Genomic DNA, 23664 nt, shown 5'->3' with positions numbered 1-23664 from the left:
CATATAATGCACAGACGCTGTGATCCCACCCAGGATGCTGCCTGTCTTTTCAATTTACCAGGGTTATGGCTTGGATATGAGGTGTCCCTCAAAGTTTCTGTGTTAATGCAGCAATGTTCAGCGGTGAAATGATTAATGATGCGAGCTGTAACTTAATCACAGTTTGAATGGACTGTGTGCTAACGTAGGGCCTGGCTGGAGGTGGGTCACTGGGGGCCTTCCCAGGAAGGGTTCATCTTCCCCGCAACCCCCCTTCCTGCTTCCTGGCTGCCACCAATGGGGCAGAGCTCCTCTACCACGCCCTCCTGTCATGATGTTCTGCCTCACCTTGGGCCCAGAGCAGTGGGGTTGGCCCACCAGACGCTGACCTGGGAAGCCATGTGCCCCAAATAAACTTTTCATACTTTAAGCTATTCTTGTTGGGTATTTTGGTCACAGTGACAAAAAGCCAACTGAACAGCGTGGCCATCCTGTGACATTAGGGAGGGGTGGTCACTATAGACCACAAGTACAAGGCAAGGCTTACACATGTGTTTTTCCAAGGTCACACAAATAAGTGTGAAAACAGGACTGAAATGAAGGTTTGTGTTCCTAAAGCTTTTTAGAAAGAGCAACAGTCTAGGAATTAGTTCTGAAATCTGTGTTTGTGTTGGGAAATTCTGGGTCCTCATCTGTTGAAGTCAAAGCACTATTTTTTTTTTAAATTTTTTAGTTGTAGTTGGAATCAAGACCTTTATTTTATTTATTTTTATGTGGTGCTGAGGATCGAGCCCAGGGCCTCACACATGCTAGGCGAACGCTCTACCGCTGAGCCACAACCCCAGCCCAAAGCACTATTATTTTAATGGAGCCTGCAGTAAGATCCTCCCAGGAGTGAAGAGTATGAAACATGAGGGCAAAAGCCAGTGGGGGAACCTTCTGTGAGGGCCTTAGATCAAGAGCCGAGTGTCAGTCCATTTTTCTCTTGCTGTAACAGAATACCCATAATAAGAGATTGGGCAATTGATAAAGGAAAGGAGTTGATTGAGCTCATGGTTCTGGAGGCTGAAGTCCAAGATCAGGAGGCTGCATTTGCCAAGGGCATGTGCTGCATGATGACATGTCGGCTGGTGGCCGGTGCTCCTGTGGCACCCTCTGATGGCCTCTGTGGTGCCTCTGGTCACTAGGCCCCCTTGGTCTCCTGTCCCACGCCCTCTGATATTAGTGGTCAGTTCTCTAATTCTGCCTGATTCAATCCTTCTGCCTCCCTGTCCAGGTCTTTCCCAGTCAGCCCTCTCAGTTATGCAAAAGCACCTTGGGAACATGGGTATGCAAACACAAGGAGAGGTGGGTTCTTTGGGTAGGATGTTTCTGTCCCCCTTAAGACCCTCTTCCCTTTTATAAATCTTGACTATTGTTAAGAAATAAAACACTATTTTTTTTTTTTTGGTGGCAAGAAGAAAACACCCTTACATTCCTCCTTGGTGCCAGGCATCATATAGGTGACCTCATATAACCTCCGTAGCAATCAGTCCTCTAGGAAGGAGACTCACCTCTGCTTTACAGAGGAGGAACCGAGGCCAAGTGAGATCTTTTGCCAGATCTCATGCAGAACGTTAATAGTGAATCCAGGGCAAAGCCCTGGTGTGCCTGACTGTGCCTCCAATCCCACAAACATGGCATGTCCTCCTGTGTACCAGGCACTGGGTTTGGGGTCTGTAGCTATCTCTCTATTGCCAAGGATTGAAGCAGATCAGATTCGAGGACCTTTTTGCGGGGGGGGGGGTGGGGGAGAGGGTGCATATTTTTTCTCAGATCCACTCTCCATTGTAAGCACATTGTGCGGCGCCTGCTGGATGCGGATCCGTGGTGCTGGGCATGCCTGGACAGCTGCGGAGCGGTGGACGGGATGCAGGATGCAGGCTTATCCCATCTGCTGGGTCCGTTGAGCATCATGTTTGTTGCTTCCATTCATTCCCCGTGGCTCAGGAAAGGATTGGGTTTTGCAAGGGAAGGCTGAGGTCTTCTGCCAGCTTGCTCTCTGCCTTGCCCCATTCAGACGCATCGAACTCATAGAACATCGCTCCCCAGCTGCAGGCCTGCGGTTCTGAGAGCGCTTGAATAGAAAACTACTTATTTCCCCTCACGCGAGAGGTGCCCAAAGCAGATATTTCAATATATTCCAATTTAGCTGAGGGAAGCCTGAACATGGATGCTGTTGCCAAGGAAACCACCTCCTTCCTCCCTGTGTGCGGTGCATACGTGTATCACTTCATCTCTCTGCTCTCCAAGGTAATATCATAGCCCTGTGCTTGGGGAAGGGTTTTTAAAAAGGCATATAAAACCTCTTAGCATCAAGAAGATTCATTAAATGATCTCACTCCAGAGAAGCTTAAATTATTCTTTTTAGACCCTTTTATGCCGAGGATGGGGAAATGGCTGAGTCAGTACTATCTCTTGTAGCCTAGCTTGCTGTCTTGGTGGAAACAGTTTTTCAGAAACCAACAAATCAGGGTTTGGAAGCTCCGACAGGGCGAGTGTGTGTGTGTGTGTGTGTGTGTGTGTAATAATAACGAGGCCGTCATGTAGCTGTAATGTCACCGGTTAATCCCTCTGAGCAGATCTGCCAAGACCACCTTGATCCACAGCCCTCCTGGGTGGGAGGCCACATTGCACAGGGCAGGCTTCAAAGTGGAGACAAGAGAGGGTCGCTGTTGCAAGGCCATCTGTCAAAGGGTCCCTTGTTGGGGGACCACGTGGGGGATTTCTGCTGCTTAGTCTGCTCTCAGGCCTAAGCCAGGCTGTTTGTGTCCCAAGCTGGTGTCTGGGCTGAGTTCACTTCTCTCTCCTCCTGGTCACATCCCTTCCTGTCCTGACTCTGGATGTTAAAATCAGCACACATCACCACCCGTCTCCCAACCTGAGAGGCAGACTGGACTCCGTTCTTGACAATCCCCTGAGAGCTCCAGGGTTACCCTGATTTCCTCCCTTCTTCCTCTCGGCCCTTCCTGGCTTTGGGTGCTGGGATCCCCTCCTGCCCATTGGATGTGCAGATTAAAGCTGGCTTCCCTCTTTCAGTGAGTGGCATGAGCCAAGGATATTGGCTTCTAAGAGCGGTCCTCGACCAAGTAAAGATAATAAATCTTTTATTATTATTTTTTAAAAAAAGAGCGGTCCTCAACTGGGGACATTTTTGGCAGTCTCTGGAGACATTTTTGGCTGTTATGTCCGAGTGGGGGGGGAGCACTGACCCCTGTGAGCAGCCAAGGGTGCTCTAAACACCCTGTAGTACATGGGATGGGACCACAACAAAGAATCACCCAGCTCCGAACGCCAAGAACTGAGTGAGGCTGAGTGAGGCTCATTGAGGCTGGGAAACACTGGCTAATCCTTACTCCCTGTGCACATTCATTTAATAAACATTTCTTGGGTACCTACGACATACCAGACTCTAAGCCAGGATCTAGGGAAATAAGCTGAACAGGGGGGACAGTGTTGCCCACTTTCTTTCTCAGGGCCAATGAGGCACGTTAAGAAATAATTACACCCATCCGCTAATGACGGCAGGAACTCTGGTCTGGTTTGAATCTCCTGCCGCAGTTCCGAGGCCCACCCATGTCCCAGCCCAACCTGTCCTGGCTCCTGGGTGGAGTGGCCATCTGTGGCCCCCTCCCCATAGCTACAAGGGCAGCTCTGGTTGTCCCAAGGCTACCCACTTGGTTGAGCCACAGGCCCTCCTGCTCCGCTCCCAGTTACTGCAGGGAACTAGGGACAATGACAACAACCTGAGACATGACAAATGCTCCAGGACCCTCCAACTTCTGAAGCCCCCGCTCCTGGATGGCATCTGGGACAGCAGATAAAAGGCCCCTCCAGCTTCACTCCGAGTTTTCTTTCTAGCTGGGACTTACCAGCCCTCCCCTCCCAGCTTCTTCCTATGACAGCTCCTGCTCTTATTCCTGGGAAGTTCTTCAGGGTTAGGAGCAGGGATTTTAGAGCCACATGGCCCCGGCTTGACTCCCACCTTCAGCACCCACTAGCTGTGTAACTGGGAACCAGTTACTTCACCTCTCTGTGCCTCGACTTCTTTTTCTGTTAAATGGGATAATAGCAGTACTACATTTCTCAGATGGTTATCGTGAGGACGGTGAGTTACTACGTAGGAGCTCTTGGTTTGCCGTAAGCATCATGGGAGGTTTTTTTGGTTTTATTTTGTTTTTTTTTTTCATCTTTATGACTGGGATGGTTTCCTCAGCTCATTAACTTGAAAATACCAACAAGGCAGAACCTCATATTCCCCTTGCCTCTTGGGGACCATCAGTTTGCCTCTGTGGCCACACAGAAGGGACAGGGGCCTCCCTTCTTGGCTCTGGCCCCGGAGAAGCCAGCAGGTGCTGTGCATGTGTGATGGTGACAGTGGAGGGCTGTGGTGGAGAGGTACCTGCTCCAGGTAGCTCAGCCTGGGCTCCCAGCTGGCTTCACGTGGTCATGTCTTGCACGGTCTCTCCGTTATCATTTGTCAGAGAGGTGGACATCTTTCTTTCCGTCCATTCTTCCACTAATGCAGCTGTTCTCTGTCCACTGTGGAGATGACTTGACCCTGTTCTGGCTCCAGGGCTATTGTGAACATGGCATGAGATATGGGCTTGGAACAACACTGGTGACAGCGACTCACCGGCTGGCCGCTGGTGTCTGGTGAGAGGAGGAAACTGTGGGTGCCCTCTTCAGGACAAGCAGATGTGGATGTCATCTGGTTGGATCCTCCAGGACTGCTGTGAGGAAGACGTGGCATCCTGCCTCACAGACGAGGAGGCACAAGTTTAGAAGTTAGGTCCCCTCCTCAGTCTCACCGCCGGGAGGTGACAGCCTGGCATCCTGAGCATATCCAGTCTGGCTTAAGGCTCAAGCCACGTGCTCATACATCGTCTTGCTGTTTGGGCAGCTCTAGCCAAGGATCGTGGGCTGGGTGGCTTGTGAGGAGCAGGTATGAATTTCTCATAGTTCTCGAGTCTGGAAGTCCAAGATCAAGGTGCCAGGAGGTTTGTGTCTGGCGAGGGTCCACTTTCCAGCTCACACTTGGTGCCTTTGCCCTACGTGGTGATAGGGTGAGGGGTCTCTTTGCTGTGTCTTTTATATGGGCACTAATCCCACTCAAGAGGGGTCCACCCTGGTGATGTAATCTCCCTCCAGAGCCCCCGCTTCCTAATACCACTCCTTAGTGGGCTAGGATTCCTATCTGTGTGTTGGGGAGGGTATGGACGTCCCACCTGTATCAAGTGTGTGGTTGCTTCTGGCCCGCTGGGTAAACCCCACAGATCCAAGAACTGCCAGTGTGGACGCCCGTCGGGTTATTGGGTGCAGAGGTGCTGTGCCAGCTGGATGCACCGACTGCTCTAACCAGGTGGGCTGGGGATGGGCCTGGGCCCTGGGCTGCAGGGTAAGGGGACTCCACGGGGCCCTGGGAGGCACCTCTGGGAAGCTGTGTCGGGCCCAGGGCTCACCCTGACAGTTCCTTCTCGTCTTCCTCTCTCTTGCCCACCTGCTCATCTCGCTTTCCCACACAGAGCCTCCCCCACCCGCGCTCCCCTCGCCCGCCATCCCTTCCTGGCATTTGTACTTCATGATGCGGGGACCGGGGTGAGGAAACTCATTAAAGTCATTATTCCGTGCACAGAAATGTGTCTTTCATCCCATTCATATTTAATGTTCCTCCCACTTGATCTTTTGACGCTTTTTAATTCCTGATATTACATGACACACACACACACAGCTCTCGTTGGGGACGGCTCTCTCTATAGAGTTGTCATTGCTGCTCGCGGTGTGAAGAGGGCTCTTTGTTACGTATTTATTAATTTCTCAAACAGTTCGCGTATGTGGGGAGGGATGCTGTCTGGGGCTATTGACTTCGGTGATGGCAGGACGGGGTGTCACTGGGACAGGAGGAGATGTGCGGACAGGACAAATGTCTGGATTCTTGTCCCAATGGCCCCTGGTCCTCTCCAGTCCAGGAATGGCTGTGAAAGGCCACCTGGGAAATGGGCAGACCTGGGCCCTGTGGCCTAGTCCAGTCTGATGTTTAATGCCAGTTGGGCTTTTTGGGTGTCTGCAGCTGGTTTAAACTCTAATGGATCATAAGAGGAACATCTGGGGAGGAGATGGAGCTACCTGTAGAGTCACAGCGAAGGCTGAGGAATGGTTCTCTGAGGGGCAGGGCATCTCCAGGGCACTGGGAGGATTTCTTCAGACCTTGTGCTGAGAGAAGGAAAGTCGAATGTCTGCCAATGGTTCTCTTCTCAGCTCGAGATTCAATTCTAGGGAGAGACCAGGGATGGGCTCATTTTGGGCCATGTGCCCAAGAAAAGAGTGGGGTGTTTTGATTGAAGTTCTATGAAGATTTCACCCAGTGAGAGAAAGGGGTTCCCTAAAGTAAGAGGTTATTTCCAGAAGGAAGACAACGGATTCTAGCAGGTTAAACAGCAGATGCCCTCTCCGCGTCCACACGCCAGCGGATGGGGGTGTGTCGAGACCATGAGACAAAAAGCGAAAGGAAGAAGCCGAGCGTTCTGGTTTTAAATCTTCCACCCAGAGACGTGTCTGGGCCTCTGAGATTGCCTGCTAATTTAGAGAAGGTCCACTTTTTCTGGAAAACGCCAGAGAATAAATACTTCTGGCTTTGCATGTCATAAGTTTCTGACATTCTACCCTGAAAGCAGCCATAGAGGCCATGCAAACGAGTGGGTGTGGCCATGTTCCAATAAAGCTTTATTTACAAAAGCAAGCAGCAGGCTAGATTGAGTCGGCAGGTTATAGAGGCCCCACTCTGATTGACTGCTCTCATTTCATAGAGAAGTTTCCTTCCAGCCTGTGACTGTTCCTCCAACTTGCCTCTGCTCTGGGCCCCCTGAGGATACAGATGCCTGGGGCTTGCCCCGGGCTTGCAGATCCGAACTTCCCTGGGTGGGCCCAGGCCTGGGTAACAATGCCCTCAGGGGTTCTGAACGGCCTGTGTGGTGAACTGGTCTCCCAGGACTGGGTGGATCTACAGATAGAGTCGGTGGATTTGGGGCCTTCAGGAAGTGGGGTTCCCGGGGGCTGGGGATGGTGTGTAGGGTAGGCTTTGGCCCTGGAGAGGAAGCTGGGCTGTCACAGTGCTAACGTGGCTTTTCCTAGCTGTCAGTTTCTTTCCTGTGTGCTATGCTCTTAATGAGGAAGGAGGGGAGTTGATTAAAAGTCCAAGTGGGGAATCTGAGGCACTTCATGCCCTGCTGTGAGCAAGCAGGGCCTGCTTTCATCTTCCAACCAGCGACACCCAGAACCCTGCCTTGTCTCTCCGTCTGTCCTTGAGGCTCTCCTTCCCCTGTAGCCATTTCCTTTCTGTCTCTTATCCCACAGGGCCCACTTGGGCCTCTCTCTTGCAGTGCCCAGGTTCTGAGCAGCTCCTTCCCGCTGTAGTGTTTAATGGGACCAGGACGTGAAGCAGGGGCACCCTCCCAGCTCTCCATCTTTCTGTGTTTTCTTCTCCAACACCCACCCCCTGAAAGCTCTGGGGGCCTTTTCTGCTGGGGGGGGGGTAGCCTTCGGTGCCAGCAGAGCATATTTAGCCACAGAGAGGAGAATGGGTTCTGGGATGTGGCCCTGGGCCCAGAAGGCCTTTGACCATCTCGTCCCCTCTTTCAGACACAGGCAGGGAGCTTTGCCTGTTACAATGGCAGGCATTCATCACCTGCCCAACACCCATCTCTGCAGAACATTCTTTTCCTTGGGAATTCACCCCATCCCCACTCCACGTGGACTGCCTGGGGTAGCTTCAGTGCAGGCCTGGGGCCAGGGCCTGGAAGATCAGTGTCCCAGATCAGACCGTGACCTGGTCATGGTCATTGGTTCAGGTTTGGGTCTAGGGGAAAGTGGATTCCAGGGCTATGACTGGTTGGAGTTGAGAAGAGGAGAGAACTCCCTGCACTTGGAGTTAGGAGCCTCTGGGATCTACCAAGAAGGGGGAGTGTGCCTGAGAGTGAGTGAATCACAGGGGAAAACAGCCAGAGGCAGATCCAGAGAGAGGACCCAAGGACAGGAGAGCAAAAATGGGCCCAGAAGATATGGTTTGAGTCTCTGGGTCGAGCTAGAACTGAAGTCAGAAGCTTGTAGGCTTTTCTGCTCTACGAATCTCACACTCTCTTTTCAGATTAGACCAGTTTAAGCTGCTTAATCAGAGAGTGTTGATTGACAGTTTATTTGATGCTGGCAGGATGGGTCCCTCAACAGGGATGGCTGAGCTGCGGGAGATTGCCAGAGCCAGCTGTGAGCTGCTTATTGTCTTAAAAGTACAACCCAGATTAGTTCTCACCCGGAACAGGCTCAAAACAGTGACTCATGACAGGGTTAATCACAGGCCCATGTTGCTCAGAAAAACTTGTCAGAATAGGCACGGATCATTCTGGGTCCTGTCCACATCCCTCCACAGCACCCAGCAGGGTCCTTGGTACATATGTCGATTGTCCAGCTGACTCAGGGCAGCATGGCCTCTTCTCCACTCTCCAGGCCCTGGACACTCTTCCCCCTCCCAGTCCTGAGACAGTCCACCCACCTGATGTCCAGTCTTCCTCCTTTACTCCTTGTAATGTGGCTCCCGTACTCCATCTCTACCACCCGCATAGCTCAGACATCGGCCTTTCCTGCGGGAAGCCACGTGGCCTTGGATCTCACACCTAACCTGGTGGCCTCACTTCCCTGACCTGTAAAGTGGGGTGAGTTGTGCCCACAAATGTGAAGTGTCCTCAAGGATCTGGATGTGAGGGGGACGCCATGGCTCTCTGAGCCCTCAACTTAGACATCAACCTATAAAACGGAGCAGCTCAAAGACACAAGGTCACCTTCCAGAGGCAGGGACCAAGAAGGCTGAGCAATCACTGACTGGATGTGTGTGAAGGGCAGCCTCGTCAGCCAATAGGAACAGAGAGAGGGGTGGCCTAGGCGCATCCTGGCAAGGCCCTGATGGCCGTACCAGGCTTCTAGCCTGATAAGCCTATCTGTCACTCAGAAGGACACACCAAAGCCCAATGCCATTGGCTTCTCTAGTGACACTCCGAAGCACTAGCTTCCTGGGTGCTGCTAGCCAATGGGCAGAGTTGACAGAAGAGCCTACAGATGAGTGGGCTCTGTGTCCTCGTGAGCTGTGAGTCAGCCTCCTGGACCTGTCATGCCTGGTCACCAGTGACTCTGTACTTCTGGTGTGCAGAGCGTGGCCAGGCCTGACCCAGGGCTCTTAAGGCTGGGAGTATGTCAGTGTGACCCAAAGGTCCTACCTAGAGATTCTGGTTGATGAGGTCAGGTGGGGCCTGGGCCTTTTATTAGACCACTCCTTAGGGGGCTCTGAGGCACCAGCAAGGCCCTGATCATTGCTGGGACCCTGTGGCCACACTCCTCCGGGCCCTGCTGGCCTCCTTGTCTGCCTCCTGGGAGTCTCTACACTGGGTGCTGCCGACTGGCCTTGGGCATGACTCAGTGACCTGAGTGACTTGCTCACCAGTTCACTTTTTTTCTCCTGAGACCCCCTGCAGGCCTTGATGAAATGAAACAATTACTACCAAATACCAGAGAAGGAAAACGGCCCCTCTTTAGATGTCAGGTAAAAACAGGGAATAGCCCTTTTGGCTATTTGTCCTCCTCTGGACTCCCATCTCTGGGCTCACGGCTGGGTCTTGTATCATGGAAGCTTTGGTCCTAGGGTGGGCATGACTTAGTGCATTGTCATGGTCATGGTTGGCCTGGGATGGCCCTCACTGCAGCTCCTGGGCTTTGAGGGAGGCTGTGAGTTGGCCTTGGAGCATGCCTGAATGACTGAGGCCGAGCACAGGCAGCCCTGCACACACAGCGGGTCACGTGTGGTTCCTCGTCCCCGGAGGCTGCTGGGTGGGGGGTGTTCCTCCCTCATCAGCCCCTCCCTAGGTGACAGGTAGAGAAACAAAGTTCTGTTTACTACAGGTTCTGTGACTTGGTGTGACTTACAAGGGCACAGGCACGGTGACCGTAGAAAGCAGAGCATGTCTCTGCCTAGGCTGTACTGACCGGACAATCATCTCTAATCCACGATACATTCTGCGCCCAAGTAGCCTCCTATGGAAACGGCGGCCGTCGTTAGCACGACCTGGCTTTGATGGCTTTTTCTCTCTTCAGACCTTCCCTGTAACCTCCGCTGGGCTCATTCTTTGCAGGTGGGCTCTCTTCCCGCTTCGTAGAGAAAATAGAAAACGTCCAGTGGGGATCCCAACCTCCCGCTACCAAAACTCTACTCATAAAGACATTGTCTACCACGTGTTCTTATGTCATGGCCTTTTCCCAGCCAAGGCTCATGTCACCTCTTGCCCCTTAACCTGTGATCTCCTCCTGTCTTAGGGGTCTCCCTGGGTGGGTTCCCCTTCTCTCTGCTCTGTCTTCTTCCATCTGCACCTTCTGCACGTTTCCTTCCCATTCTTCACACTCTGCCTTATTTTCTTGTTTCTTCTGTCTTATTTCCCCGCCCCCCCATTCAGTCGAACTTATGAGAAAACGGTCCAAATCTCCTTCCCGTCCTCCCCACGTCCATCCACCCCTCAGTCTCCTCTAGCAGTGCGTGTGTCCCATCTGTCCCCAGACTGCTCTGACCAAGGTACTTCCATGTTACCAGATTCCAGGGACATTCACTTCTCAGTCCTTCCTCTGCCTGGACTTGCTGAAACGCTGGACACACGCCACAGTTTCCTCCCGCGAAACCTCTTCCTTTGGTTTTCATGAACTTGAATTATGCTGGTTTCTTCTTCTCTCTCCCCTTCCTTCTCTGTCTCCTTTGAGATGATCCCTCCCTCTGCCTGTTCCTTACCTCAGTGATTTCCAAAGATTTGGGTGCCTGAAAATCATCCAGGGTGCTTGTTAAAAGGCAGATCAATTCTCAAGCTCCACGTCTCACACATTTTGATGTGGATTGGGTTGGTGTTGCATGTGGGCCTGGGGATCTGCATTTGACTCATTTTCCTGATTATCCAGGGCGCATGGTCCTTGGACAACAGTTGGGAAATCCTGCTGCAATTGTTGGTGGTCCTCATCTGGGGCCTTTTCATCTTCTGCATCCCATTTCTTTTGCTATCTCATCTGGCCCAAGCCGTGGGGTGCCACCCAGAGTCTGTCTGCTTTCCATCCCTAGCCCTGCCATTGCCCTTGAGCTTCAGACCCAAATTATCCAATTGCCTACAAGACGTCTCCACAAGGGTGTGCCAAAGATGCCTGAAACATCCAAAGTGGTCCTCTGGTCTTCTCCTTGCTTTCCCCTTTCCTGTGAGTGGAACCGTTACCCACCCAGTTAACCCAGGGTGAACTCACCTCTGTCTTTGCTGCTCCATCAAAGACCCAATCCATTTCCAAGCCCCATACACTCTCTTAAATAGGTCTTAAAGAGTTAAGAGCAACTTAAAACAGTTGCTTTTTATTCCCACTGCTACTGCCCTGTCCAGGACCCTGTAATTCCCTCCTCCTCACCCCAGAATGAGTCTGCGCTTGGGCTCTGTCTCAAGCTTACCTTCTGCCATCTTCAGTACAGGACTTCAGCCTCTCCAGAACTTCAGCCACTCTTCCATGCTCCAGCCTCCAGTGGTAAACTATTCACCTCTTCCTGGTCCAAATCCACCCAGGAGCAAGGCAGAGGAGGCCTTCCTTGGCCTCTCCCATCTCCAGGTACTCATCCCTCTGCAAGGACCAGAGTCTCAGGGCTGGGAGGAAGATTCAAAGGTCCTGGTGCAGTTTAGTAAGTCTGTGTCCTTGAGATAAAATACAAAGGGCCAGATTGTCACATCAGGTTCACAGGGATTAGAGGCCTTACCCAGTATTAAGAAGGGGCACCAATTGAGAGGCGCAGGTAAAATGTGCAGTATGAGGTCACGCCATTGCTCCCGAAGACATTCCTGCCATGTCAAGAAGGGTCTCTATGTGATTCAAGAGAGCCAGTTTGCTAGAGAACCCCCACCTTATTCTCTGGTGGTGGCCCAGCTTGCCTAGCGGGTTCTACGGAGACCCCCTCATAAATCTGTCGGTCACAGGTTTGTTGGCCATAAGCGGTCCCAGGCAGACAGGGTGCCTCTTGCTAAAAGCATTCCATAGATAAGAACCCTCCCGCTTGCCAGCATCAGCAGGGAGTTTGCCAGGAGCTCTGTCACTAGCAGGATTACGAGGGGATTTGACAGGTCATCTTTCTGTCTTGCCCGAGGTGTCCCTCGTTGAAGGTAGAGAATGGCTCACAAAGCTGCTGACCCTTTTCTACCTGCTCCTGCTCTGCCTGCCCCTTCCGGGTGGGTGTTGGAGCTCTGCCCTTGGCCTCCCCTCTTCTTGCTTTCCACTTAGGCCTCAGAAGACCTTGGCCTCTGTTTTTGCTTCCTTCCTCTAGACACAGCCTCCTGAATCTTTCTCTCTCGTGCCTCAGCCCCACATCTTCCACTGCTCATTGCTGTCACCAATGTGTTCCGGGTCCTGAGCCCCTTGGTGCCTGTCTGGGTCCATTCCTCTTCTCTGGCCCCTCTCAGGGCATGGGCACCCACACCTACCTGGTCTCCAGAAACCCTGAGTCATCCTAGTTCTACTGCTTGCTACCCCTGGTCCTAGGAGAAGTCAGGGGGGCTAAGGTCTCTGAGCATCAGTTTCCTCATATGTAAAATGGATGTAACAGCAACATCTGTTTCACAAAGGGATTAAATGAGACAATGCAGCTAACTCTTATCACAGTGGCTGACACACAATAAGGGCTCAGTCATTCTCACCCAGCCCCTCGGATTCCTGTCCTCTGCCATTCCCGTGGTTACTCACTGGCACGCGCGATAGGTCCTAGCTCTTCTTAAGGCCCCTTTCCTTCTTCACCATCCTGTTCATCTCTGTTTTCACCCATGACAACAGCCTCCTGGCCTCCTGGCCTCCTTTACTGTGGCTCTCTCTCATCTCCGTTCTTCTCTGGAGCCAGACAAAAATTCTCCATCACACATCTAATTATTCACTTCCTTCAGAGACTCTATGAAGCTCTCGGGAGCAGTTTCAAACTCCTAAAGTAGCTTAGGAGGCTGGCCACGATGTGGCCACTACCTGTTTCCTGGCAACGCCCCACCTCAGTTGCTGACCACTGGGCACACTGGACTCACACTCCTCGGAGGGTCAGGATCTGCAGACACCCTTCCTGCTGCCTGGAAGACTCCCTCCCTCCCGCCTCCCAAACCCTCTGACCTCCTCCCGTGCTCTGCCATGCTCTGCATTTCCCCATTGCTGGGCTGCCCAGGTGGCCCGTCTGGACCCCACTGGGGCTGTGAGCAACAGGAGCGCGGGGCCATGTCTACCAGAGCTTAGGTCCCCAGGATCATGAGCAGAGTCATCAAATAAGAGGGTGGGAGGGAGGAGGGAGGAGAGGGAGGGAGGAGGCCAGGGGAAGGAAGAGCACCACTAGGGAGAACTAGGTGTGCGGGGTGGGTGTATAAGGAGCCATCTCCAGCATCGCCTCCTGCACTGCCTGGGACAGAGGCTTCATCTGGGTGGTGAGTGCCACAACAAGCTGACACCCTGACCCAGGTGGCACTGGTTCTGTCCTGTTCCCAGGGCTTGTCTCTAAGATCCAAGGGGGCAGCTTGGGGTGGGGATGGGTGCTGGGGTGGTACTCCCAGCTGTCTGTGGGGAGTGACTTGCCACCCTCAGTACTTCTAGTGAGGAGGCTGCAGTGCCCAGCGGGGAGCACCAGTGGAGAAGGATCTTGTTGCCTTTTCTATGATTATAACAGAGTACTTGAGGTTGGGTAACACACAAAGAAGAGAGGTTTCTGTAGCTCATGCTTCTGAAAGGGGTGCACTTAAGGTTGGGTGGCTGCATCTGGTGAGGAGCTCGTGCCTCTTCAGCTCATGGTGGAAATCAGAAAGGCAAGCCTGCAGTGTGAAGGGAGGAGCTGGAAAGAGGGCTGGAGCTTCGCAGCAGCCGCTCCTGGTAACCAGTCTACTCTCGTGGGAACGGCATTAACCCCTGCATGAGGGCTGAGCCCCTGTGACCTGGACATTTTTCTTTCTCCTTCTTCTTTTTTTTTGGTACCAGGGATTGAACCCAGGGGCACTTAACTGCGCAGCCACACCTTCAGCCCTTGGAAATATTTATTTAAAGACAGGGTCTCCCTAAGTTGCTGAGGCTGACTTTGAACTTGTGATCTTCTTGTCTCAGCCTCCTGAGCTGCTGGAATGCCAGGTGTGCACCACCACGCCTGGCTCCAAACACTTCTTAATTTTCCACCATCCCTCATTAACATTGGCAATTAAATTTCGACCTGAGTTTTGGTGGGGAGGAACCACATCTAACCATAATACTTCCCTTCCCCAAATCTGCCACCATCCCTAAAAAAAGTACATCTAGGGACCATGATGTTTTATTGGCTCTCTACTGAAGGGTCTTAGGAAAGGAGGGGAAGAGGGTGGAATCAGGCCTTGTGCCCTGGCTTTGGCATCTCATCCTTGATCTGCATGAGGGTGAGGCCGTGCTGCCTGAGTAGTGGCCATGTCGGTGCCCCCTGTGTCTTTGGAAGGTCTCCCAAGTCACCCTCCCTGCAGAGTAAGGAGGTACCTCTCCTTCTCTTGCATCTTGCAATCTGTTGTTTTCTGGTGACTGCTAGTGGCTTTCTTCTGACCATTTCCTGCTGGCTCTGCAGGGGGAGGGTTGAGCCTGCTCTGAGGAGGGTGAGACTGGAGCCAGGTACCAGGGAGCGGGGAGTGGGGCGCTCACGCTGCAGGCTGGGGCTGATTTCTTCCCAGTCATCAGCAATCAAATCCACATCACCACTGTGAGAATTAATTCCTCCTCGAGCTCCCCTTCAGATAGGTGAGAAATGTGTGTGCCTCTTATTAACATAATGGTGACCCCGTTTCTGGTGAAATGACAGCTGAGGTCTGATTATGCTGAGGGAGCATCCCGGCTCCCTGCCCAGGGCTGCGTGCTGAAAGCTCTCTTACATGAGCTGACAGACGAGCAGTCTCAGGTCCACACCTTCCCTGGGAGCCACAGACGATGCCCATGCTCATCCCAGCCACCGGGGGGTCCGGAGGAAGTCCTGGTCTTCCTCCACGCAGCTAGTTAAGGGAGCACTTAGCAGCACTTAGAGTGTGTGTGGGGGGCTGTTCACAGGCTGGGTGCGTGGAGGGCTTGGAGCTGAGGGCCAGGCTGGTTTGCCATCTGCTAGCTGAGCTTTGGGGAAGCCCTTCCTCTCCAGGAGAGCAGACGGCCAGCTCATTAGACCTGATTCCAGCTGATTCCAGGCTGTCACTGAATACACTTAGAACTTATAAACTGGGCTCCCATTTTCAGTATTGAGAAAGGATCTAGAAAGTTCTCTAGAAGACTGAGATTAGGAAGCCTGGTCAGGGCGTGGCGGTGCATGCCTATCATTCCAGTGGCTCGGGAGGCTGAGGCGGAGGTTCATGAGTTCAAAGCCAGCCTCAGCAAAAGTGAGGCGCTAAGCAACTCAGTGAGACCCTGTCTCTAAATAAAATACAAAATAGGGCTGGGGATGTGGCTCAGTGGTCGAGTGCCCCTGAGTTCAATCTCTGGTACCAAAAAAAACAAAACAAACAAACAAGAAACCCCCACAAAAACCTGGTCAGTGGTTGCATTAAGTCTCTTTCCCAAGATTCATCACTGTTGAAGACACCAGAGGAACTTTCTTTTGGAGGCCAAGCCAGACATGGGCTGAGGTCAGAGCCCAGCCAGGGCCATGTGCCTAAGCACATGGGGCATGTCTGAGGCAGGAGATAGGACAGTGTGTGTGTGTGTGTGTGTTTGTTTGGTGTCTCACTCATCAAGTGTCTCCTAAGTGCCTCCTATGACTTGGACAAATGGCTTCTCGTCCCTGGAATGTAGCCCTGTGCCCAGCCTGACGTACCCTGACTCACCCGGGTGAGGATGAACAAGACAGTATTCCTGATGCAGCCTGGGCCTCACCCTGCCTTTCACTCCGCGTGCACAGCCTGGTGTGAAACACGGAGACCTTTCAGAATGCCACTGTCCTAAAGGGCACACCATCCCGTGGAGGGGGAGCTGGATGCTGCCATCTCTCCTGAAGGGTCAGAAGAGACTGTTGCCCCACGATCTGGGGACTCAGAGGACGGAGAGGCCTGAACAGAAGCTGTCTCATGGCTAGGGACCAGGTTGAGCCTCGAGTGGCTGGAAATTGGAGGAGAAGGGACGGAGGCCATTCCAGGGGTGCAGAACATCTGGAATCAATGCAGGCTATGGAGGATGCACGGGAGCTGGGAGAAGCTGGGAGAAGCTGGGAGAAGCTGGGAGAAGCTGGGAGAAGCTGGGAGAAGCCGCGAGCCCTGGAGTGGGTGTGTAAAGGAGGACTGAGCTTCTGTGCAGGCGCTCAGAGGGAAGGGTGTTGGGGAGCCCCAGAGGCATCTGGGAGCCACCCTAGACTCTCCACTAACGGCCCCGCAGTCTTAGGGGAGGATTTCCTTCCCCTTTACTCTCCGGGACTAGAGTAGACTCTGTTATTATAGTTTTATAATATTTGACTTTTCCTTAGCTCTTAAGCACCGGGAAACGGCCTCTGCTTGGTTTGAGGATAACTTGCCCCGTCTTTCTGCTTGTGAAATAGTGGACCACACCACTCCAGCTTTCCTGTCTCCCTGTCTCTGTTGACTGTTCTCCAAAGCATTTCTCTCCGTTTTCCTATTGCATGTTTGCTATTTGGTAGAATCTCAGCTCCATGAAGGCAGAGATTCTGTGGATTTGCTAATTTGTCCCCAGCCCTTAAGGAACTTCAGCAGGCAGGGGGCTTTGGGGGCCTATCTGTTGAATTCATGAGTGAATGGAAGTCAGACTGACAGTTCCTTGGTCATCTGCAATGAGGCTGAATCATGGGGTCAAGATGTCTAATAATTTACTCAGACAAATTTGTCTTGAGATCTTGTGATCTCTCAGGTGGGTGGTAGATGTGACAGGATGCTCAAAGCTCCAAAGAAGGTGACAAAATGATCCCCAAAGGCTGTCCTGGCAGACTGTCTTCTCTGGTGTCCTCTGATAATTGTGGCTTGTCATGAGTGTTGCTGGTCATGGTGAAAGTCTGGCTGCACTGATTGACAAGACAAAGTATCAGACCGTGGGGGTGAGCGATAGGCTTACAGACAGCTTTCATTCAAATGAAGTCCCCTGAAGTCAGATTTAGAAGGGGAGATCCCTGTGGTGTTGGTAAGCACAGTGAGGTCAGGGGCATTTCCCAGTCTTCCATAAGCAGCCATATTGGTTATTATCCTAAGTTACTCGAGATGAAGGTATTAAACGGAGGTATAACGTACTGACAGAACATTCAGGAGCTCATCAGCACTCCTGAATGGTCACTCAGTGTCATAGCCATGTCTGTGGCCTGCTCAGTGAATTTCTTTCCCACTTTGATCTCCCAGGTGCTATGTGAGTCTCTGTTTGGTGTCCAGCTCCATGTGCGACCTGGAGTGGGCCTGGAGTCTCTGCTGCCAGAGGGTTCTAACTAGGCAGGGAGACACATGTGGCAGGAGAGTTGGTAGGGCCAGGACCAGGTGAAGGCCAGATGGAGAAGTAGGACTGGGCGGCAGGAGGGCGCAGGGATGGGGTGGGAATGTGTTGTGGTTTGGATGTGAGGCTACCCAAGAAGCTCATGTGTGAGACAGTGCAAGGAAGCTTAGAGCTGACATGATTCGGTTACGAAAGCCTTTACCTAATCGGTGTGTTAATCCACTGATTGGGATGAACTGGGTGGTAACGGTAGACAGGTAGGGTGTGCCTGGTGGACGTGGGTCCCTGGGAGTGTGCCTTTGGGGTTTATATTTTGTCTCTTGTGAGGGGAACTCTCTCTCTTTGCTTCCTGGTGTGATGTTCTCAGCCGCTTTCCTCCGCCACACTCTTCCGCCATGATGTTCACCTCAGGCCCCGAGGAAGTTGGCTGTCTATGGACTGGGACCTCTGAGCTCCAAAATAAACTTTTCCTCCTTTTGTCACAGCAACACAAAGGCTGACTAAAACAGGACTATACTGGAGTTTTTCCAGATTCAAGGTAACTCCAGAATGTGATTCCAGAGATTCAACACTTAGAACAGGATTTTAAGGATTCCTGAGGCTGTGGATTTATTCACCAGGTAGGGGGGAGAGAATTTCAGGTGAAGAGAACAGCTAGTGTAAAGTTGAAAATGGTGTTGGGTGTGTGCACATGTGTGTGTCCATGTATGAGTGCACATCTATGCATGTGTGTGTGCATGTGTGAACTAACATGGAGGTTCCTGGAGGCAGGAGGTGGGAGGAGAAGGGGCTGACAGGGGCCCAGCTGTGAAGGCCTTGAATCTCCTCCCCTGAATGGTTCATTACCTGAATGTGTGGCCAGAACTGCTTCAGAAAAACTTGCTGGCAGCAGTGCACAGAACAGATTAGAGAGTGAGGCCAGAGGCAGGGACTTTCTTTAGGAGGCTCCTAAAAGAAGCCAGGAGATGGGCTGGGGATATAGCTCAGTGGGTAGAGTGCTTGCCTCGCATGCACAAGGCCAGGGGTTCAATCTCCAGCACCTCAAGGGGAAAAATAAAAAAGAAGAAGCCAGGAGAGGGAGGGGCAGGAACCTGACCCAGGCTATGGCACTGAGAACAAAGACAGGACACAGGTCTGGTGGCCAGGGCCTGGTGACTGAGGGATGGGTGTGCAAGGTGGAGACCTCAAGTGAGAAGCGAGTCTAGTGTGTGTAGGGGGGGTGAAAGGTGTCATTAATCAGATGACACCCCTGCACGAGACCTCATCACAGGGCTGGACAGGGACTGATTCGTGCCGCTGGGTGGTTGTGAGTTAAAATTACACAATGGATACTGTGTGTTCTGCTCCGTCCCTATCCCGAGCTCACGGACTGAACCCTTTCTCTTCTGCTTCTCCTTTCTGCTCTCCTTCCCTTCCTCCCTCATGTTTTCCAAGGATGCTCCTTCCTCTTTAGCAGACACCCTGGAATGAGCAGCTGCGCTAGAGGAGCTATGGAATAATATCCAATCAGGGAAAGGTTATGAGTCTGAGATTATAATTATGGTGTCTCCCTGTGTCTCCTGTGTGGTAAGAAGCCAGCCTTGGCAGCGTTAGCTAAAAGCAAGCTCAGTTCCTCCTCGGAGCAGCCCCTGGACCTCAGATTACTGCCAGACCCTCCAGTGCATGCACGCGGCCCACCCCCTCGACCCCCAAGAGAAGTGGATCTGTCTGCTCCTCACTGCTTCTCTCCAACCAGGTAAGACCATGGGCCCTAAGCTTGTGATTGGCAGCCAAGTCCGAGTTGACACAGCAGCCAACTATCAGGAGCCAACTACCAGCTGTTGAGCATATCAATTGCATGTCATCCACCTGCCCCGCCTGCCCCATGATCTCTTCTGGGAGCCTCAGGCTGGGGCAGTGCCCTCACTTCTGGGGTGGAGAAGGGTGCTCTGGCTCAGGTGACCTTCCTCTGAGCAACTGTTATCTGCAGTACTCTCGGATCCACACTAGGGACACTCCATGGACCAGAGACTCATGGATCTCAGCCATTTCTTTTGCATTAGGTCACAGGAGTTCAAAGGAGAGACCCTTGAGCTGGGCTGCATGCGTGTGCGTGTGGAGCGAGAGGTTAGAAAAGGCTATTTCCTCCAGGTGTGGTGGGGCATGCCTGTAATCCAAGCAGCAGCTCAGGAGGCTGAGGCTGCAGGTTTAAGAGTTCAAAGCCAATCTCAGCAATTTAGTGAGGCCCTCAGCAACTCAGCGAGACTCTGTCTCTAAATAAAAATCAAAAAATGCTGGGGATGTGGCTCAGTGGTTAAGCGCCCCTGGGTTCAATCTCTGGTACCAAAAAAAAAAAAAAAAAGAAAAAGAAAGAAAGAAAAAAAGAAAGACAAGGCTACTTCCTCTTGTTGGTAATTCTTAGGCTGCTTCAACAGCCCTATTTGGCTTCTCATTTCTCTCATCACCCCCGTAACTCATGCTCTGCATTAAATCTCCTCTGTTTGGCATTCCCAGGGTGGTCTCATCTTTCTGACTGATGCTGAAATAGAAGCTGAGTGAGGGTGGGGCACGGGTAGCTTCAGAGGAAGAAATAGAGGGTGGGGGAGGGTGTAGTGGGTGGACTAATGGCCCCCCAAAGGTGGCCCCATCCTCATTTCTGGAACCTTTGATTGTGTCACCTTATGTAACAAGAGGAGTATTGCAGATGTGGTTAAGCTAAGCATCTTGAGATGGGGAGATTATCCTGGATTATCTGGTAGGCCTGATGTAATCACAAAGGTCTTTATAGAGGGAGGCAGAAGAACGGCAAGGAGTGGGAGTGACAGGGGAAGCAGTGGTGGGGGGTGACAGTCATGCTGACTTAACGTGGACGTGTCTTGAGTGAAGGGCAGCCTCTGGGAGCTGGAACAGGCCGAGGGGACAGATCCTCCCCAGCCTCCAGAAGGCGTGCAGCCCGGTCTACACCTGACCTTAGTCCAGCCACCCCTCTTACTGACTTTGGACCTCTGCAACTGTGAGGTGATAGGTTTATTTTGAGATACTTGTTACAGCTGCAATAGGAAACTGAGGCGGGGGCTGAGGACAGGTGTGGGTCTTGATTCATGGGGCTCAGGGTTTATCACCTCTCAGGGGTCTAGGTGGGCTAAGTATGTGGAAGTAGGCTTCTGGGATGTAATTCTAGCCAATGACCAACTTTGCTACCCTAAACAAATATTTTAACCTCTTAAAGATACAGTATTTCTGCCATAAAGGGGGGAATGAGGGTCCTTGTTCCATGGAGCTAGTGCCAGGATTGAAGGAGATGGCACCTGTGAGACGGTTAGCGCAGCATAGGCCAGGAAATTGGTTGTTTCCCTTACTGGCCTGGTAGCGGAGGGCAAGACACTGTTTCCTTAGTGCCTTGATCTCCATCTCTTCTAGAAGCAAGCTTCTCGGCCCCCTGACTCTGAAGGAATAGTGAAGTCTGTGGATATGATGGATTGGAAACAGCTGAAGAGGGCTGTTGGCCCTGGGTGCCCCTCCTGGTCTGGCATGGAGCTCTCTGTCCGTCCATGGGGGAGCAGTGGCTGGTCACCCTGCCCACTAAGCCCCTTCTGCTCCATGGTGCAGGCCTACTTGAGTCCTTCTACCTCTTAAGGGCTGTCCTCGTCCCTGTTCCCCTGCTCGGGCTCCAGGTATGGACTATTCTGGTTACAAATTCCTTGCAATGCTATCCTTTCCCTGCCCACCCAGACTGACCTCCCCAGGCCCAGCTACCAGGTATCGATTTCCCCTTTAAATATTACTGCAGCCCAGGAGCATGTATGGATTAATTGATGAGGCTAGGCTTGTACCTGTACACTTCATTAACAGCTGCTGCTAATTAGTGGAGTAGTCATTAAGAGACCTGCTGGGGTTTTGAGGATAATGGTTTTTTTTTTTTTTTTCCATGACTCCAAAGCATACAATAAATTAGGGAGGGAAATGTCCTGGTCCTAGGTTGGGATGGAAATTGTGGGGTGACCAGTGGTTAGGACCTACACCAAGGACACATCAGAAACCAGGGACCCATCATGGCAAGACAAGAGTTGAGAGGGACTCAGGGTCATCTGGTCTACCCCCATGTGACTACTGTGGCTGGAGCAGGGCAGGGCCTGATTCTCAAGGTCACACAGGGACAGGGAAGCAGAGCTGAGTGAGCACCTAGGGCATTGGCCTTCTCTGGGCCAGGGCTCTGTTTGCTAATTAGGGACTCAACTACTTGTATTTGGAAAACTCAGCAGAAATGAATTGACCAAGCTCAGGGCTATGTCATCTACTTGTCCTATTGCATTTTTCCAGGGGTCCCCTTTTTTTTCTTTCTGAGCCTTCTCCATCCTACCCACATCACACTACCCTTCCATCGCCCACTGGGGTTCCTGCTACCCCTGGTTCTGCAACCCCTGACTGTCTTCTGCATGTCTGTCTCCAGATGGGATGGACTCAGTCATGGACTCTCAGAGTTCTGGGTGATGGACAGACACAGTGAGTGGGAGTATCCTGAAGTATGTGGGTGTGGGAAACCTGCTGACCCTCTTGGAGCTTCATTCTCATTGGTTCAAGGGGAAGCTCAGGAGGCTGGTGTGTATGGAGGACCAAGCACAGGACTGGCACAGAGAGTTGAGTGGATCTTCAATGGATGGCAGTCTTTGTGCCCAGGGATCTTGATCCGGTGTACCTGTGGCTGGGCCGCTACATTTGCTCAAGCTGACTTGAATCATTTACTGGCTATGTAAATGGCCATGGGACCGACACCAAGAACACATCAGAAACCAGGAACCCATCATGGCAGGACAAGAGTTGAGAGGGACTCAGGGTCATCTGGTCTACCCCCATGTGGCTACTGTGGCTGGGAATAAAGGCTTTGAGAGGTTTTGTAGCAACAGTGGAATAAAGGCTTGACTTCCTATCTCCTTCTTATTATAGAGAAAGTCGTTTGTGAAGTGTCCCCCAAAAGCTCATGTGTGAGACCATGCAAGGAAATTTAGAGGTGAAATGATTGGGTTATGAGAGCCTTAACCTAATTGATTGTGCTCTGATCCCCTGATAGGGATTAACTGGGTGGGTGTGTCTGGAGGAGAGGGTCCCTGGGGTATATATCTTGTCCTTGTTGAGTGGAGCTCTCTCTGCTTCTTGGTTGTCATGTTCTGAGCCAACTTCCTCCACACACTCTTCCACCCTGATGTTCCGCCTTACTTTGCACTCCTCAAAATGAAGCCGGCTTTCTATGGACTGAGACCTCTGAAACAGTGAGCCCCCAAATACATTTCTTCCTCCTCTAAAATTGTTCTTGTTGGGTCTTTTGGTCACAGCACTGGAACAGCTGACTACTTCTGATCACTGACCTTCCCTAAAAGCTATTTGTCATTTAGGCGCCGTGCTAAATGTCTCACCATGTGAATTCATTTTATCCTCTCGACAGCCCTGGGAGGCAGGTGTTTTGACTGTGACTCTTGTTTCCTAGCAGTGGGGATGGATGTTCTGACTTGCCTGGGGTCACGCGGTATGGAGGAGGTGCCAGTGAGCACAGGCTCCGGCCCAGGCCAAGCCCTTTGCCCTGGGAATTCTGACCCTTATCGAGGTCCATCTCCTGGTTAAGGGAACCCTTGTCCCCCAGTGCATGCTGTGTGGGCAGAAGCCCTCTACCCCAGACACCAGAAGCTTGATCCAGGGTGGGCTTTGAAGCAAAGGCTGTCCCCACGGTATGACTCTGGTGGTCTGACTCAAAAACACAGCTGGGCCCACCTGGGATCCTTCTGGGGGAAGGTGAGGAGGGAGCTGAGTGTGGGAATGAGGAGCGTTGGTGAACTTGACTGAGGGCTGGAGACCCTCCAGGGTCACTCTCCCCCTGTGAGAGAACAGAGAGAGCTGACTGGCTAGGAAGGAGAAGAGGAAGGTACATGGATGCCACAAGAGAGACCCTGGTCCTGGAAGGGCACCTCTGTCCTGTCTCGCCTGGGAGCTCCTGTCTTTGAATAAAACCTCTGACATCTACAGGTAAAGGATCCCACAGACAGTGTCCAGTTGGACGCAGACGTCTCTACTGGTCAGGGTGAGGAAGGGATGCTGTTCCATAATAATTCAGTGGCTGATAGAGGCCTGATGTTACTTTCTTCTCACCTCACAGTGCTGTGGCAGGTAGCACAGGTTGGCAGGGCAGTGCGGATT

The 23664-nt window shown here is 52.1% G+C and overlaps 1 protein-coding gene and 1 long non-coding RNA gene across 5 annotated transcripts in view; one reads left to right on the top strand and one right to left on the bottom strand.

Moving 5' to 3' along the window:
* The window catches only part of Rps24 (ribosomal protein S24), a 462172-nt gene that overhangs the window by 173822 nt on the left and 264686 nt on the right, over positions 1 to 23664 (top strand). The window lies entirely within an intron of this gene.
* LOC144375259 (uncharacterized) lies at positions 5801 to 12144 on the bottom strand. Of its 3 annotated transcripts, none has more exons than XR_013434872.1 (4): positions 11972 to 12144; positions 11528 to 11765; positions 10045 to 10861; positions 5801 to 6290 (listed from the first exon to the last, which is right to left on the bottom strand). It is a non-coding gene; the product is annotated as an uncharacterized LOC144375259 (long non-coding RNA). The 3 variants fall into 3 exon arrangements; XR_013434871.1 differs by having other exon boundaries at positions 5801 to 10206; positions 10640 to 10861; XR_013434870.1 differs by having other exon boundaries at positions 5801 to 10861.

Source organism: Ictidomys tridecemlineatus, chromosome 1 (assembly GCF_052094955.1).
Source record: "Ictidomys tridecemlineatus isolate mIctTri1 chromosome 1, mIctTri1.hap1, whole genome shotgun sequence".
Taxonomy (NCBI): Eukaryota; Metazoa; Chordata; class Mammalia; order Rodentia; family Sciuridae; genus Ictidomys; species Ictidomys tridecemlineatus.
Note: the sequence above shows the minus strand (reverse complement) of the source record. Positions and strands in the feature narration are given on the sequence as shown.